At 43.6% G+C, this 16,212-nt stretch overlaps 1 protein-coding gene and 1 non-coding gene across 3 annotated transcripts in view; both read left to right on the top strand.

Annotated features, from left to right (window-relative positions):
• Positions 1-16,212, top strand: part of LOC124777167 — a 614,765-nt gene that overhangs the window by 235,231 nt on the left and 363,322 nt on the right. The window lies entirely within an intron of this gene.
• Trnaa-cgc lies at positions 744-816 on the top strand. Its single transcript has one exon. It is a non-coding gene; the product is annotated as a tRNA-Ala (tRNA).

Below are 16,212 nucleotides of genomic sequence, written 5' to 3'. Positions count from 1 at the left end.
TTTCCTTTAAAAATCAAAATTTTGTCCGATCTAAGGATTGGCACAGTTTTTAATGAATTCGTTGTCGATGGAAAGTAAATTCCTTGTCTGTCTACCACGTACTAAACGTGACAAAAATTCCACATTACCTAACCAGATGGTTTGAACAATCAGGCCCTCATAAATACTGTGTACGAAGCAGTTTTTACTTTCCTCCTGTGAAAGGATAGTTCCCTGGTTTCCGCGTGGTTTTTTCGACACTAGTTGATCGGCGAGCTTGAACGAAACCTGCAAAACCCGCAGCCACAAGGTGTAAACGCTGGCCTCCGCGCAGAAGTGGTTCCGCAGCCTTGTGGACTTCCTCATAACGGCGGCGAGGCGAAGCGCGGAGCAGCTCAGGGAAAGTGCCAACACTCGTATTGTCCTCTGCTGCCACCTCGTGACGCAACAATTACGTATTGTTGCTCTGGTTCGGCGTTGCTTTTTCATAATGACTTATTTTCTCAAACAAAGCTCCACTTTGCGACTTCCACGTTCGTAGTTTGCCTTACTGACAACGGAACCACAGGCTCCGTCGGAGGTGGCCGTTCTCAGTCGGCGATCGTGGTCTTCGTAAATGCACCACATAATTGTTAGCCCATAATTTGTTGTAATAATGACTAGATCTGAAACTTCTAAACGTAATTACATACACCAACACAATGTGATCTCGCAGGTTTTCTCGGCACGGTTGATTAATGGTGTGTTTCCGGATGTTATGACCGAGCGAGGTGGTGCAGTGGTTAGCACACTGGACTCGCATTCGGGAGGACGACGGTTCAATCCCGTCTCCGGCCATCCTGATTTAGGTTTTCCGTGATTTCCCTAAATCGTTTCAGGCAAATGCCGGGATGGTTCCTTTGAAAGGGCACGGCCGATTTCCTTCCCAATCCTTCCCTAACCCGAGCTTGCGCTCCGTCTCTAATGACCTCGTTGTCGACGGGACGTTAAACACTAACCACCATCACCACCGGATGTTATCCTCAGTTTTTGACCCAGCAAAACTCGCAGCTCGTGTAGAAGATAGCTGCTTCGGTCGTAGAAGAGTTATGCATTAAATGGAAACAACATCTCGGCAGAAAGGCCGAAAGCACACCATTGTTACACCATCACAGTTTCTAAAATGAAATTTATGGACGAAATATCTGACTCCCTCGTGATCAAAACTGGTTTCCGTCAGGGAGACAGTCCGTCCTCACTCCTCGTAAACATCGTTCTGGACAAAACCATTCGAGAGTGGAAAAAGAGTTTAAAATTCGAAACTCCTGGATATCTGTGCAACAGGGACGCCATACGGTTAATACCATAACTGTATGTTTTATCTTTGCAGACAATTTAGCCATATTAGCAAATCAGAAGACCACCGCAATAAACATGCAGAAATGCACAAAGACTGCCAAACACTCAAGCAAAGTTCTTGAACCTGCTGGGCTATAAAATAGCACAGAGAATTCGCTTACAGAAAATTAAGACAACCTATGGAAGAACTCACGACATCTGCAATAAGAAATGCCTCTTACAAAAAAAAAGCGCTACAACAACACTATCAAACCAGAAGCCCTGTATGGCAAATAAGTTCTCATACTTCACATACAAGTATGGGAATCGTTTAGAAAGGGGAACGCAGAATTATGAGAGAGAGGTTCTCGGGCCAAACAGGACGAGTGTTGGCTGCAGACTGACATCTCGGAAAACAACATAAAAACTATCCAAACTCGCGGCAGACATCTGGAAAACAAGATTAAAATTGTATTCACACATCCACAGACTTGTAGTAACAAGACATACAAAATTTTAACTTATACGGAATTACTAAAAACTATACCCTGGATAATAACAAGTCAAAAACGATTTAGAAAGAGCTCTGACAAATTCTTGGAAGTCTTATGTAGAAGCTCACACAGATAAGAAATTGGAACATTGCGGAAGCGCTGTCGGAGAATGTAGATACGTGAAGAAACGGGAACAAAACTGATGACAAAGACAGAGAATCTACAGTCAAGGTGAGAGCTGCGCGGAAACCACGGAAAATTTTATAGTGTTCTCGTGCTTCCAACAGAATGAGGTCGTCAAAAAGGTTTTGCGTTTCGAATAGATACACTCCCATCATCCATTCTCATCGAAGCGTCACAGTTGTCAACGACACCTCTTGGTCGGAAACACGACGACGCCTCTTGGTGGGAGACACGAAAATGTTCAACGACAAAAAAAAAAAAAAAAAAAAAAAAAAAAGAGATGCAACACCATCAAGGACTGCCTTTTTTTCTTCTTTAGAGCCAGCAGCATAATGATGTCTGATAAAGACATGATTATTAGAATAGATCCACCAAATAGCTGCTTATTCTTTATTCACAACAGACTGTTTCGGCCTTTATCGCCACGGTCAAGTACCTGAGATTACAATTTTTTTGAGAATATGTATAAATATGAGTGTCATTTATAGTAAATATGATAAGGCATATATAAAATGGAAATGTAGCAGCTGTAATAGCTTTTACATTGGCCAAACAGGACTAAATTTTAATGTGACGTGTAAAGAATACATCCTTTTTCCTCTTCAAAAACCAAAATCACCCTTTTGATACGATCGAAAATATTCTCCAGATTCTGCCCAGAATATCAAAAGGTTTTGCAATGAACATTCTAAGAGAATTATAGATAAATATACACACGAGAAATATTAAACGAACATACAGAATTTAAACGCAAGTACTTCCTAAAAACTTCATTGAACTTTTAGAACACGCAAAGCGATAAATTGGAAGTTACATATCCACATATGCAACAACCGAAGACAACCGTAACAAATTTTAGTTAATAAAATACTATCGCTGAACATCTGCTCAATCTTTGTAAACATACAGCGTCGTAAGAGTGTAACTGTCGAAATACTGTCACACCATAATCAATATTTTATTTTCAACATATTTACGTAATTTACTATCTGATTAAAACAGTGACAGTTATAAGACAGTTCATTTACGACGTACTATGGACGTCACATCAGGTTAGGCATGAGCACAATATAATCACTTTAATATAAGCGATATCACATTCTCACCAAAAGCAGGTACTTGACAATGGCGATAAAGGCCGAAACAGCCTGTCGTGAATAAAGATTAATTATTATAAGCAGCTTTTGGGTGCATCTGTTCTAATAAACAAGGGCTGCGTCCAGTAGCACCACGGTATAATATGTGGATAATGAGGGATCGTAGTGTTAATAATTCATTTGTCACGACCATCGGCCACCAGGTGGCGCACAAATAGCCTGTCTCTGCGCCCTCTGCTTTGACTCTGTAGACAGTACTTGTGCTTAGTTTAGAGCTGAACAGTGTTTGCAACATTCATTCTAGCGTACAGCCATGTCCCACCTACGAGTACGTACTCCTATTGAACAGTTTCAGGCTTTTGAACGGCATCGCGTTGTGTCCCTGTGTGAAGCAGAATGGAGGTATTGGCGGACTGTTGCACTCAGTGTTCCGCAGTGGTCTGCGGAAAATTGCCACATCTGTAGACCTGGGTGTGAACGTCCATGCATTACAAAAGAACGTCATTGTACGAGCAGCGGCAGCCGACCGAACATCATCCACGGACGAAATCTGGGCACATGTTGCACCTGCTGTCAAAAATCAATGAGAACTGCCTGCTTGCACCAGGATTAAGAAACTGTATGAATCTGGCCGGCTATCATTGACACCGCGACACCACCAACCATGCTACTTTGGTGTCGTGAAACAGTTGACTGCCGAGTGGAATGACGGTCTTTGGTCTTCAGGATGAGAGTAGACACTGTCTGTGCACGAGTGGTGGACTACAAGCGTACGACATTGACGTGATAAGCGGCCTATTATAGTGTGCATTCACCCATGACACACATGACCCATCCCCGGCTTCGTGGTTTTTGGGGCCATCAGTTACAACTCGCCGTTACATTTGGTGTTTCTGCAGTGTAAAGTAGCCAGTGTCCGCTAACTGGAACGGGGTGTTATCCCCATGCTAAGCCCATTTGTTCCACAGGACTATGTTCATAGTGTAGAACAAGTGCCATGGCCATCAAGATCATTAGAATCCTCTCGCCATTTGAACATGTATGGGGCACGATGAGGCAGGAAACTACTCGTTCTCCAGGTCCTACAGGAACTATTGCCATATTAAAACAAAATGCGCTAGATGCTTCAGACAATCATAGTATACAGGGCGTTCAAAAAGTTTTGCACAGTCGTCTATAATTTTTTTATTTTCTGCAGGAGGAGAATGAAATTTTTTGTGAACGTACTTGGAACGTTTAGCTGTACATTGAGCCTACTCAATGTAGCCTCCATCAGTTGTGACGCCTCTGCCCCAAGGTTCTTTCCATGATGTAAATGCACTTTGGTAAAATTTTGGGGATTGACTTTTACACCATCGCTTGACACAGGAAATAAGGTCTTTCTCACTATCAAATGTTTTACCGAGCAGGTGGGTCTTCATACAACCAAAGAGGTAAAAATCAGACAGAGCCAAGTCCGGACTGTAGGGAGGATAGGAACAATTTTCCAACCCATTTTCCTGATTTCCTCCTGCGTCATAAGGGCTGTATGGGGTTTGGTATTGTCATGGTGTAGTCTGATGAGCTGACCTTGAAGCTGTGGTCTGTCGGTCTTGATGACACGTCGCAGCTTGTCCAATGACAAACAGTAACGGTCCCGGTTAATCGTGGAGTCAGGGTCCAAAAACTCCATGAAAATGACACCACACTGATCCCAGAAGAGGGAGGCCATCACCTTTCGCCCTGCTGTTCGTAAAGTCTTGGTTTCTTCTTCCGAGGGGAACCCGGATGATACCACTCTATGGATTGGGTTTTGCTCTCAGGTTCGGACAAAAACAACCATGTTTTATCATGGGTAATGACGCCGTCAAAACACTGTTTACACTCTTCAGTAGAGGTCTTCATGAGATCCTCGCACACATTCTCCCTCATCGTTTTCATTTCTCTTGTCAGTAACCTAGGCACCTAACGTTCACAGATTTTTCTGTACCGTGGTGACTGTACCAGTGATACCACACTGCCCAATGACAAACGAGTCATTTCAGGAAGCTGTCGTGTCGTCACACATCTGTCATTTTGGATGATTTGATCAATTGTCTCGTTATTCACATCATTCACTGCTGTCGATGGTCTATCGCATCGCGGATTGTCCAGTAAAGAGAAATCACCTTGTTCAAACCTCTGCAACCACCGCTGGAGACTGCTGCGATCCACTGTGTCCTCCCCATAAACAGGGAGCAATTTCCTGTGAATCAATGTGGCAGAGTCATCGCCGGTCTTGAAGAGGAACTCCATCACCAACCGTTGTCGCAACCTCACATCTACTTCACGTTCCTTTATGGCTCACCTGTAAATAAAATAAAATACTTTTATACACCAACTTATAGCTAAATGTTCCAACTATGTTCACAAAAAATTTCATTCTCCTCCTGCAAAGAATAAAAAAATTAGAGACCATTGTGCAAAAATTTTTGAACACCCTTTGTAGAATACATTTATGACTGCGTGCGTACGCTGCGGCAAGAGAGGGTACACCGTGTACTGATGAAACTGTTTGGGCATCCTTTACTGTGAGACGTGTTTATCACTTGGCTGATTTAAATTTGTTATCACATACTCGTACAATAATAATAAAAACTTGTGATCGTCCTGTGCGTGTGGGAACATTGTCTCCGAGATACTGACGACCCATCCTAGACTCTGTTGATATCGTAAACCAAATTCAAAAATGGTTCAAATGGCTCTGAGCACTATGGGACTCAACTGCTGTGGTCATCAGTCCCCTAGAACTTAGAACTACTTAAACCTAATTAACCTAAGGACATCACACACATCCATGCCCGAGGCAGGATTCGAACCTCCGACCGTAGCAGTCGCACGGTTCCGGACTGCGCGCCTAGAACCGCGAGACCACCGCGGCCGGCGTAAACCAAATTATTATGTAATTTCCGATATCCTATGACCCACGTGTCTTGAACCGATGGTCGTCCCACGTTCAATGTAGGTTTATTGGCGACGTTGTGCAATGTTCACTACACATCTGTCTACGACAGATTGCTCATAATCGCGTCCACACTTTCGACTTACGCCACGTCTAGCTGCAACATTCGTGGCACATCTTCACATGTCATAGCACTTCCTGTGACTTTTGAATACACAGTTCACTAATGATCTTAAAAATTAAAAACAATAGGTATTGTTTTTATAATTCGCGTACAATCCGAAAAGACATAATGCCACACCACCTCCATAGTTCAAAGCGAAATTTTTTTTTTTTTTTTACATGAACCATAACGAGGGCGAGAAACACCGCTTACTGGAAGCCCATGAAGTGAAAATAACAGTCATCGTTTCTAGATAACGGATGGCAGTTTATGACCGTCAAAGGCCGTAAACTGCGCGATACCGCAACGGCACTAACCTTTCTTGGAATTCCGCACTCTGCCCACAGTGTTACCTCACATACTCCTTACGTATGACCGGATGTAGAAAAAAAAATAAATTCTCTTCTGTGGTGAGGTGGTAAATATAATTACTTGCACTCGACAATAATTGTTACATTAAACTGACTTAAATCTTGATTTGATGCTAAAATCTCCTCCGGTGATCAGCATAGTGGTGGCGTCGTCTTGTCGCAACATTTCGATGAGTTTGGTTGCCACAGGCGAAGATGACCTGAAGATGATGGCTATTAATCTCATTGAAACGTTGCGACAAGACGACATTCGGACAATTCCTTCCTTGTGCGTCGTCTTTTTTTCAGAGTGTATGTCTATCATTGAATTGTATTAGCGCACGTAACGAAATGTAAATTTTAATGTGTGGCACCCATTCTCATACCAGCTGCACTACATGTTACGTCCAAAACTAATCACCGGTTCCGATGTCTATGGTGTTCTAAGTTGAAATGGGTGTGTTTCAAGAGTTGATGCTACCGTATTTAAGTTAAGAAGAAAATGGAAACTTTTATTTGCATACGTAAACCAATAAATTTGATTTTAATATATAACAATTCGTCAAAAATATTTAAAATATTGATTATAATATTCAGAGTGACCACCGTCCAAGGGCCGAGTTGATAAATACATGAGTGTACCTCTTACTGCCAGGAAAATAATCTCGAATGTGTCCGTGTTTCTCCTATGTTGAAAAGAAAAGAAGAACGAAGAGAAAGCGAAGAAATATCTTGTGAAGGCAAACGACGACATAATGTTTCGCTAAGTTTCGTACTTTTGTCCCTATTACTCCCTTTTTTCATTACAGTTTTCACAACAGATCTTTATACTTTATAACGTATAAAAGGTCTTACAGCTTACGTAAGTTTCTAGTGGATCAGTTATCCAAAACGGTCTGTGACTACAATAAGCTGTTAAATCGAAGAGCCACAGAAGACTGTTGAGTAGAACTTAGCACAATAATAGACTGTCCAGAAAATGTTGCGTTAAACAGGAAAATGTGACTCTTTATATTTCAGTCATCATGTTACGTCCTTAAAGACAGATATTAGAATAAAACTATATGTGTGTATATTAATGAAATCTGGACGAGGACAGAGTATTAAAAAGATTTTAACATCAAGAAAGGGAGAGAAACAGCCATACATTCATCATAATGATTTCAGCTGGAATCAACAGACGGGGATATGTGTTATTGGAAAAAAGAAAAAGAACTGATGATTACAGGAAAAGCTGAACGTTGTATCTTCGCGATCTTTTTCTTTATATGGTGAGGCAAAAGAACTTTTAAATCTCCTGAGAAGTAAGTTGCTTTTAGAAATATAGCTACGTCGCATTTCGTAACCACTATTTAATACACTTACTTGGAGAACGGTAGCTGTAGTGAAAATTGCATTGTGTAGCGCTCCAGACAGATGGCAGTAACGTGCACGTAAGGAGACGGGAAGTGGTGCCTGCACGTGCCGACCGCAGCGGAGGGCTTTGCCCCAGGTTTTCCGCGTGATTTAGGGAACAACAAAAATGCGCTCCGAGCTGGCTAGACGCCACTATCCGCTCCAGCATCTGGACTCTTCGTCTCCGTCACGCACAGCGCTCCTGACGGAGAGACCTACGAGGAAAGAGGATACCCGGAAAGGATTTCCGTCTTCGCTGGCGTCTGGGGATGAACAGCTGCAGGTATCGTGTGCGCAGACGCAGTTCAGGTTCAGCTTAATAAATTACTTCACGATGACCAGCGTTTTACATCGAAGTCTTTAAGTGGCACGTGGCACTCAGTAAGCAATCTGGAGATTTCTATGCGTGGTAAGAACAGGAGCACCAACACTGACATCGTTAATATTAGCACGAGCGCGTAATCACTTTGTCATTTGCCTCTCTTAAGGCGTAAAAGCTTGTATTTTTTTGCTTATATATGACTTTTGTTAACATTCATGTCTATATTTCCAGTACATTATTCCTTATGCAAATTTCCAGTGATCTCCCCATGTGACTTCAAGCAAGTGACGGGACGATTTCTTCAATGACTCCTTTTTCCAATTATTTTTCAGTCCGAGAATAGTACCACATCTGTATCTCAGCGTAACCACAAGTCGAAATTTAAGCTTGGTTCCTTCCTTCTCTAATGATTAGTGCACCGTCGATGAATCATTTGGCCCCAGCGATCGTACTACAAAAGGAAACTAGCTGATATCTTAGACTAGGAGAAAGTTTTCGAGTGCTTTTTGTATTAATTAAATCTACGTAAATGAGATCACTCAGGGTATACCGGTTGCACCAGACTTAATGCAAAAAAATTTTATTGATTGTATTCATGATGAAATAAGAACTAGTTTCTTCGGCTGCCAATTTATTTAATATGCAAATATATTTTCCTCTCGTTCAGAATCATGACATTCTCATACAGCTGTTAAGGTGGTTCTGAATAATCGAGAACTCAAACGTTAAAAACTCTCCAAACAAATTAGAAAAGTTTAAAGCATTCACGGATTCCGGAATGAAAGCCTGTCTACACGAGATACGCCACCAGGTCCGGTAACATGTGCTCACTACGACTTGCAAGTCTGACATTTCCACTAGTGAGCGCGAGCAGTATTTGCAGTCGAAGGAGTATGAAAGCGGCTGCTAGTTACGGAAAATAGTGGCCATCCTGGTACATGCTGATTTTTAATTCCAGAATCCGTGGATACGCTCACATTTTCTGCCTGGTTTCTTGAGGCAATTTTCAACTTGCCTTTTTTCTCAAGATTACTCATGGCGCCATGTACAGGTGGTTAGAGGTGGGACGCTTATAATTCTGAAGTGCAGTATTAATTTGAACATCGGAATATATAGCGTAATTGAGAGGTGAATGTACGTGTGGTAGTTTTAATTATCATCTCTAAAAACTCAAACTGTGACCATAAACCTTAGTTATCGTGTTAGACTTCTCTACACATTCGCCACTCGCCTTTTTCCCGATGAGTGGCTCTGCCGAGACCTTGGTTGTAAAATTCTGCTTTTCGCATTTTGGCTGTTCAGGAAACTCCCGTGACGCCATGGTTTCTTCACCTGAAGAAAGAAAAAGAAAAGACGTCACTGGTTGTCATGTCAGGACAAAACAACGGCGGGATGGCGGGGTTGGGTGGGTGGGGGTGGGGGGGGGGGGGAGGCTGCAAAACGAACTGGAGCGTTGTCGTGGATCCAAATCAACCTTTGCAGAGCTTCCTGCGACTCGTCGTCTTGACAGACTTCCATAAACTCGCCAGGAGATTTCTGTTGTATACTCTTGCGTCGGTTCGCACCTTACGAGCAATTTGTGTTTTCACTATATCCTGGCAATCCCAAGAAAAACAGCATCACCTTGCCTCTTTCGACGTTGGTGCATCCTCCCTTTTCCACTGCTTGCTTTGCTCTCGGTGTCGTTCTGATACGTCAAGAGCTCGCCCATGTTGCTTAGGTGGCTAAAGATGTCATCTGGATTGAACTAACATAGCTACAACATTTCTGCTGCCTCTCAGTCCGGCAGTGTGCACCGGTTTGCTTAGTTTCTCTATCAGCAGGATTCAGAAGTGTGCGTGACGTTTCAGTATGTACCAGAACTACAGAGGTATACGTGGAAACAAAAAATCAATTATGTAACTTAAATTTTGGAGGTAATAATTTAAACTTTGTGATCACGCCTTGTATTTAGCATAAATCGAGGGTTATTCGGAAAGTAAGCTCCGATCGGTCGCGAAATGGAAACAACTGTGAAAATCGTAAATGTTTTATTTGCAAGAATTAGCTATACCTTCCAACAACTTTTCTAAATACTCATTGCTCTGACGTAGACACTTGTCGTAGCGCTGTACCAACTTCCGAATGCCCTGGTCATGGAAGCTAGCTGCGTGAGCCTTCCGCCAGTTCTCTGCTGTGGCCAAAATCCTGTCTTCATAGGCGGTTCACATGAGCAGAGATGAAAATCAGAGGGAGCCAAGTCTGGGCTATATAGTAGGTGATCAAACACTTCACATCGAGGACGCTGCAGCAGCGTTCTCATAGTCCCTGCAGTGTCACGAAGAAGGAAATGCATGACAGTTACGTTATGCGGGGCTGCACGAAATCAGGCGAAATCTGTCAGCAGGCAATCACACTTTGAAGGAGACACTATTTTCTAGACATCTTCAAGGGCTCAGTGTGCGCCCAGAACTGAAAAGAGCAACGTGATACATCTGTGGAAAGGTTAATCTGACCTTACTTTCCGAATAACCCTCATAAATTGAGCAAGATTATTTGCAAAAAAAAAAGGATTAAATGTTGAACTGGAGGGATAAATTTATAGTGTCATATGTAACACTGATCTCCTGGTAACGTTTCGCCATACTTTGTCTGCTTATCCCGCTTGTCTGTTGTGACCGTAGAGTCTGCCGGCTCAGGGCGTTCCCGCCATGTGGCGCTGCCTCCCAAGGACGCGCCCCCTCCTCCCACGCACTGTGCTCTCGTCCGTCCGTCTGTCTGTCTGTGTAGGTACGGCGCGGCGCCATCAGATAGCGGCGACGCCCCCGCGTCTGCGCGTGCAGTGCTGTTGCACGAACGTACAAAGGAGCGCGACAGGCGCCGTCTTGGTTACGCAGCGCACGCCTCTCACGGTGCACTTCCAGACACCAAGACATCTCTTAATCCTCTACTTCTCCACCACTAGGGATCCACGGGCTCGTAAAATATAGGAACGTGTGTGGATATAACTGACAGGGAAAAGAAGCCTACACTAGTGTTTACAGATATTTAGAGTCTTAATTTTAGTTGTTCCTTCAGGCATCAGTCATTGATTATTCAGTGGCAGTACGGCTGAGATGATGATGTAAAAGAAATCCTCGACGTCCCAGCCCAGAATTCGTCATCAGTTACGTGAAGACCACCTACCTAATAGCCGGTACGTCTGCCTTTGGCACGGATAAAAATGGCGATGCGTCGTGGCTTGGAAGCAATTTATTTTATTTAATCGTATGTCTATGACCCCCCGTCGGGCAGGCCCTTCGCTGGGTGCCGGTCTTTTCAATTTGACGCCACTTCGGCGACCTGCAGTCGATGATGATGATAGGATGATGATGATGACAGCACAACACCCAGTCCCTGGGGAGAGAAAATTCCCCGACCCAGCCGGGAATCGAACCCGGGCCCAGAGGACTGACAATCTGTCACGCTGACCATTCAGCTACCGGGGCGGACATGGAAGCACAATGAGGCCTAGGTTAGTCGCTGGAGGTAGTTGGCACCACATCTGAACCTAACTGCCGCAGATTCCTGGGAGGGGCCATGAGCTCTGACGCCACATTCGATCACATCCTTGGTGTGTTCGGTAGGGTTCAGATCTGGCGAGTTGGTGAGTTGGTGAGGGGGAGGGGGGGGGGACTCTTCACTGTGTTCTTCGACCCACTTCATCAGTCATGGCCTTGTGCCTTGGCGCATTCTCTTCTTGAAAAATGCCTATGCTGTCGGGAAACATGATCGTCGTGAAGGGGTGTACGTGGTCTGCGAACAGTGTACGATAATCGTTGGCCGACATGGTGCCTTGCACCAGTTCCACTGTACCCGTGGATGCCCACGTGATGTTCCCCAGAGCATAATGAAGCCGCCGCCAGCTTGTCTCCGCCTCGCAATGCAGGTTTCAAGGAACTTCTCCCCTGTCATCGGCATAATGAAGAGGATATTAGGGTTCATCAGACTATACAACGGAGTGCCACTGCGCCAACGTCCAGTGCCGATGGTCACGTGCCCATTCTAGTCCTGGTGTTAACACTGGCACATGCATGGGTCGTTGGCAGCAGAGACTTATCGTTAGGAGTGTTCGGTGCACTGCGTCACAGTGGCCTGAAAGTCGCTTATGTTGTCAAAGCATTGACTCTTCATGTGAATTTCTGCACTCCGTCGTTTTGTAGTAGATTCGTGTTTATAACACCAAGTCTCACGATGTATTTTCCAAAAAAAGTCTTGTTCGCGTTTTGCATCTAATCAACTCGCAGCAGGCGTCCACGCGTCGTTGTTATTCATCGGGAGTCAAGGTGTACGAAACAAACATTGCACAAACTTTTCTTGTCTTCTGAACACTCTGGAGAACATCTCGGACACTTGATTACGAGATATTGCTCCGCTACAATTTGTGGCAAAACAGCGTTGGCACACTATGCCCGCACGTCCACTACCTAACACAGCCTGCTCGCAACTCACTGGTCGAATGCACATCTGTTGTCTACAATTATTAATTGTTATTGCGCTGGCGTCGTTTATACGCCAGGAGTAAAATCAGTCTTTTGGCGCGACTGTGTGATTTTCAAGGGAACCGTCCTGGCATGTGCTTTAAGAGCTTTAGGGAAAACACGTGAACCGTAAATCTCAGTAGGAGTGCGGGGATTCGAATCCTGTCAAATGCGAGACTACTGTATTACCGCTGTTCTACCTCTCTCGGTCCGCTCTCCTAATAACAGCATGAAACGTTCAGAAACATGAGCAGTCTTATAGGTCCCACACTAGAGAGAACATTAACAGACTATGAATGCGATGGTATGTTCCGGCGATAGCCGTGCTTGAAGATGAAGCTGTAATAGGATCAAAATAGATTGCAAATAAGTTGAAATAATAAATACAGCTGAGTGGAAGACAAGTGGTTGGAGAATTGCCATTGTTCCCCATAACAAAAGTTGGTAGGAATTGGAGGACTGGGGGATTGGTATTATCTAATTTGCTTCCTTTTCTAACAACCTACAGCGTTCTTAACTACGAAGGTGGTTTAAGGGACATCACAAGTATGCCAAAGCACAAAAAATTTAACTATTTCATTTTTCTGAAATTTATTTTTCCGTCTATAGTGTTTCTTTGTGACCTATAAGTCTTCGTCTGTAAGATATCAACTTGTATTGCAGACAAAGGTTCAGGATACAATACCCGATAACAAAAAGACGTTTTATTTGTTATTTTAGTTGGTAGAGTTGAAACTGTTTCCACTCAGCACCACAGTCACTTGGACATGACGTAGCCCAGATATTGGAATGCAACAGAAGATAGCTCTTACGAAAAGATTACAGTATAATTTATGGTCTGCTAGGATTAGTACACGTTCGTTTTGGTACCAGTTACACGTCTTAGGGTGAGTCTTTGAACGATCTTCAGAAAAGCGTTGTTGTTAGCTTAGAGCTTGAAGGAAATCGGAATTTACTTGACTGTGTGGTTATAATGGAAACGTGACTGTTTCCCTTAAATAATTCCGCAGATTGGAATCGTACCTTAACGTGTTATTTTTAGGCGCTAAATGACCGCCGTGCTACACGTACCAACGGATGCTTTGTTCCGCGAACCGTGACGGAGCCAACTTACTGTAAAGCGAACAGAGACCTCAGGAAGCGTAGGGCGTTAACCCATACCGCCATTCCTGCGGTTCCCCTCCCGTCTCTACAGCGGAATATGTGCACATTGAACAGTCATAGCATCTCCGTTGTGGCCATTCAGACACTGCATAGTAAAGGAAGGATGAAATAAAGGGGCTTATCTTGTTCGCTCCGGGTAGCTGAGTGGTCAGCTGCGACAGAATGTCAATCCTAAGCGCCCGGGTTCGATTCCCGGCTGGGTCGGAGGGTTTCTCCGCTCAGGGACTGGGTGTTGTGTTGTCCTAATCATCATCATTTCATCTCCATCGGCACGCAAGTCACCAAAGTGGCGTCAAATCGAAAGACTTGCAACCGGCGAACCGTCAACCATTTCACTACAGGTGCACGCCACCTTACATTTGGTTAATATACGGACAGAATAGATGTTTCATGTCCCGATATATTGATGAATATTTTCAAATGAAATGAAACTTTTCAGGGAATAGAATAAGCGAAGAAAACACAGTTATTTCTTTCTACAGAAAACCAACTCATATTACATCTGTTTAGGGTAAGGCGTCCACAACGTTACTAATTTCTCACGGTTGAGGTTCACAGTCAGGTAGAATTTTTTAAACGGTATCATATTCGCCGTTGACTGTAGAAGTTATTTATTTCGCTGTTGCGTTTTCGGCCTTGGGGCAGTTTTCAGATGGCACTTTAGAAGCAAAATCTTTTGCAGTGCCACTTGGAAACGGCCCAAAGATGGAAATTACAATAGTGAAATAGTAGTTCGAAAATTAAGTTCCCATTCTATTTTTCTCGGCGGCACTGCTAGGATCGCAGTTCCGCTCATGCACAGTAGTATCTCTTGTTCAAGCAGAACGAAATGACGCCGTTTTGAGCTCGCTCTGTGTTGTATGTCGCCCGTAGTGATTGTTTATAATAGCATCGTTGATCGAAAATCCCGCCGCAAGTAAACTGAGATCTGTGAATCGTGTTTTGAATGCCAAGAACATTAAACGAAGTGACATTCATAGAAAAATCTGCGAGGTTTATGGAAAAATGTAATGAGTGCTTCAATGATGAGAAGATGGGTCCGAAAAGTTAAGGAAGGGCGCGATCAAGTGCATGACGAAGAACGAAGTACTCGTCAACTTTCATTTCGTGAACTGTAATATACGAGATTGTTATTGAAAAACTGAGTTTTCATAAACTTTGTTCTCCTTGGATGCCTAAACTTCTTAGTGAACGACGCAAACAGCAGCAGATGGGCAACGCGCTTGAAATTTTTGTCGCGTTTCAGTGACGATGGCGAGAAATTTTTATCCCAGATAGTCACGGCGCATGAAACTCTGGTTGTTTATCACACCCCTGAAACGAAAAGGCAATCGATAGAATGGAGGCACACTTCGTCCCCTGGAAAGATTAAACCCAAGCAACTCTTGACTCCCCGAAAAGCCATGCGCACAGTGTCTTGGGACAGACAAGGCATTTTACCGACTTCTTGTTTACGACGTGGTGAAATGATCAATAAGCATATTTATTGCGAGATTCTTAAGAAATTGCGCCGCGCAGTACAGAACAAGCGCAGAGAAGTTCTCTCAAAAGGTGTGGTTTTCATTCACGACAACACCCGACCACACACTGCGAATGTAACATAACAACTGCTCCAGATCTTTGGCTGGGAGCTTGTGACCATCCTCCGTTCAGTCCCGACCTCGCTCCTGGCGATTTTCATCCCTTTCGGCATCCGAAGTCGTGAAGAGACAGAACAACATTTTACCAGGTGGTTGACAACACAGGCGGTAACATTCTATTACGAAGGAATACGTAAACCTATACCACGGTATGAGAAATGCCTGGAAAATTACGGGGGCTACGTTGAAAAGTAGTGTAGCTGTTATAGATTTTTGTGAAATAAATTGCTTCCTTTATATGCATTAGATTCCTTTTTTAATTACCAAACGGCACTTACTTTCCGAACTACGCTCGTGATTTTTACAGTCAACGGCGAACATGATGTTCTCTAAGAAACGACGTTATTGTTGTTCTGCTCCTAGTATACAGCTTCCTGAAGACGCATTCGCGGGTCTGAGTCCCATCTCAGGTATGTTTCCGAGTCATTATGGTCTGTAGCTCTTTGCTGTCATCCCGATCAAAAGCTTTTGCAAAATAAAAAAATAATGTTTCCTATTTCCCAATTCCCGCATTCCCGTCATCTGGTTCAATACTAGCTTTGATGCTCGACGGTTTCCTTCCGTGAGTGGAACTTATTGCGGATGTCTTTATAGGAGGTTCACACATTGGTTTTCGTAACTCCGAATGTTTGTAAAATATTGTATTTAACATTTGAAAAGTTAGTAGAGAACAGACAACTGGAGGCTAC

The sequence above is a fragment of the Schistocerca piceifrons genome, chromosome 2, assembly GCF_021461385.2.
Source record: "Schistocerca piceifrons isolate TAMUIC-IGC-003096 chromosome 2, iqSchPice1.1, whole genome shotgun sequence".
NCBI classification, from domain to species: Eukaryota; Metazoa; Arthropoda; class Insecta; order Orthoptera; family Acrididae; genus Schistocerca; species Schistocerca piceifrons.
The sequence above is the reverse complement of the archived record's forward strand: the minus strand, read 5'-3'. Positions and strand labels throughout refer to the sequence as shown.